The following is a 2,613-nucleotide window of genomic DNA, read 5'->3' on the forward strand; positions in this document are numbered from 1 at the left end:
CAGCTCCTAAAATTTACACCAGTTGAGTTTAGAGCCCAAATCAGGTAAATTCAAAAAAATATCGATACTGTTGTTCAATAATAAAATAGTTACCTGTTGCACTGACAATATCTAAACTAAACTATTCCATCATAATTTAAAAGTGTTGTTCTTTAACAACTGGATTCTGTTACACTTTTATATTTAGGCATGATTATTTAATCTAATTTAATTGGCTTTCTTATTCCCCTCAGGGTCCTGGGCCTAGAAAGTTCCTATTAAATACTCTAATTGCTCTGAAATTTACTTGTCGTCTGAAATATGCTCCTATTTTAAATATACCCTAAAATCTAGTTCATACATATTTTCTCTTCTTTTACGAATTAGAAAAAATCTGGTGTCCATAATTTGCACTTAAAAAGAGTCAATAATTAACCAAAATAATAATTATAGATCGAAAACAGGGAGGATGCAGTACAATGAACTGCAAGTTACAAACCCATAAATAAGGCCAGGAGTACACATCAAAGCTTTCTGAGCACCTGCTACACTCCAAAAGCAAAGCCGAAGCCGCTAACGACGGCAGCGGCATCCTACATGTTTAATGTACGGGTCCTTGGTTATCATTATAGAGCATTGCTCAGGCCAGCAGCGCAAAAGAGCATTTCAGGGCTTAAAGACGGTGGGCCCAATGCCATGCTCCTTGCACGTGGCGATTTCCCACTGACGCTACGCCAAGATTTTGCCCGTACAAGTCAGCACCAATTGCGGCGGCAGCCGCAACGCGTTCACACGCGCTGCGAGAAGGAGGGGATGGACTTTGTGGGGCAGAGCGGGACCACCACCGGCAGCAGAGGCCGGGGAGCAGAAGGGATGGAAACGTGCGCTTTAAAATCTCTTGGCCTTTGATGTGTCAGTGCCACGTGGCAGGGTGGGAGCGGGATCCGTTAGGGAGGCCACAAATGGATAGCGGGGGCCTTCCTATCGCCAGCCAGCTGCCGATTTCAGAGCGCAGAGGCCAGCTCTGCTTGTCAACGTCCTTCTCAGCTTGTCAGGGATCTGCATGGGTGGGAAGGGAGCTGAAACAAATGTCTAGGAGGAGAAGTGTGATCCGGTGGGGCTCCTTCCAGTGAGCATTCCTCCCTTCCTTCCTATGAAAGCGGTGCTTAGTGCAATTGCAAGGGGCTGATAGGGGTAGCTTTTGTGTGTTTATTTTTTAATAACTGCAGATTTAGCAGATCTACCACCACTGGAATGCTGTTGCTGGATGCTGACAAGCCATCTTACGCTCCCTAAGCTCTTGCTGTTTCCTTTCTTTTCTTTTCTCAGGGATCTACCAGAGGCTATTAAATACAAAAGTCAGAAAACAAAACCCAGCTCAGGCAGCTTGTAAGATGCCGACTGCTGAACGTGGGGAGGGTGTATTAAGGGAAAGCTCAACTAGCCGTGTTCTGTTTCCCCTGTGCTTTTCCTAGGTACCTATGGCGTGGAGATGGGATTTTGGGTCAGGTGGACCTTTGACCTAAGCAGCAGAGAAAGTTTTATACCTTCGTATACCTGCTTGAGCGCCTGCCCCGGAGCACGTGAGACAGCAAGTACGTGCCTTGGTAAACAGGCAAGAGGATTTTCTGCCCGAGACTTCCAGCGCAGCTGCCGGCACAGCAAGGAGGTGTTAGGCAAATGTCGGTAGTGTGCGGCTCTCCGCAGAGCCCAGTTTCGGGAACAGCCTGTCAGGCGGGTGCAGCACCCGGGAAGGCGGCTGTCGGGCGGTAGCGAGGGCATCTGGGGAGGAAGGGAGGTTAGCACTTTGGTGCCCAAGGCAAGGTATTCTCGAACAACTTGAACACTGCAAAGAGGGAAGGTGCAACCCTCTTCCCACCGAGGCTGGCAGGAGAAGGGGCGCAGTCTTCGAGGGGGACCAGCCTTCTCCCCGTGTAAGTTTTTGCGTAAGAGCACACAGTTTCCAGGTGTGTTATCTGCCGGTTTGGCGCGGAAAAGGGTGGATGAGTGGCTTGTAATTTAGCGCTTAGAACAGCACACTGAGAAATGGTTTATGGGCCTACGACTACATAACTACCATAACAAAGAACAAAACGTTCTTCCATGAGGAAAGAAGCTGATGTTTTATAAAAATAGTTTTTCAGTAAAACATAAAAAATTAAAAAAATGTGGTGTATGGGGGGAGAAAGGACGTGCTTTCCCGGGATCCCGGGGAAAAGTGAAGCAGCTGCAGCAGAGAGGATTTTGCCGTGCTTTACCACGTCCCCCCCGCTCCATCACCTCCACCGCCCCCGCTGGCCGCGTCAGCGCTGCCGGCCCGGCCGGCTCCCAGCCCGCTCCCAGCCCGCTCCTGCCGCTGAGCGGCGCCCCGCCCCGCTTCAGCCATACAACATGGCTCCACCCGTGCGCCTCCGCTTCCGTACAACATGGCGGCGCCCACCCCCACCGCGGCCGGGAGACGAGCCACAGCTATTCCTTCCGGGTTCCAGAGTGCCACTATTTCAATGTTGAACGGCGCGTTTCCGCCTCCTCTTCCGGATCCGGCGGCACCAGGTATGGCGGAGGGTCGATGAGGGCTGTCGGCGCCCATCCGCCCCCATCCGCGGCCCGGCGGGCGGCGGGGGCGGCCAGGGG

The 2,613-nt window shown here is 51.4% G+C and overlaps 1 protein-coding gene across 1 annotated transcript in view; it reads left to right on the forward strand.

Annotated features, from left to right (window-relative positions):
* Window positions 1-2,464: 2,464 nt before the first annotated feature.
* RPL34 (ribosomal protein L34) overlaps window positions 2,465-2,613 on the forward strand; it is a 3,829-nt gene continuing 3,680 nt past the window's right edge. The window contains exon 1 of the mRNA XM_010586241.1: window positions 2,465-2,532. The gene's annotated coding sequence lies outside the window, so the exon portion shown is untranslated. The remainder of the gene's footprint in view (window positions 2,533-2,613) is intronic.

This window comes from Haliaeetus leucocephalus, unplaced genomic scaffold (assembly GCF_000737465.1).
Source record: "Haliaeetus leucocephalus isolate CR32 unplaced genomic scaffold, Haliaeetus_leucocephalus-4.0 Scaffold140, whole genome shotgun sequence".
In the NCBI taxonomy this organism is placed as follows: domain Eukaryota; kingdom Metazoa; phylum Chordata; class Aves; order Accipitriformes; family Accipitridae; genus Haliaeetus; species Haliaeetus leucocephalus.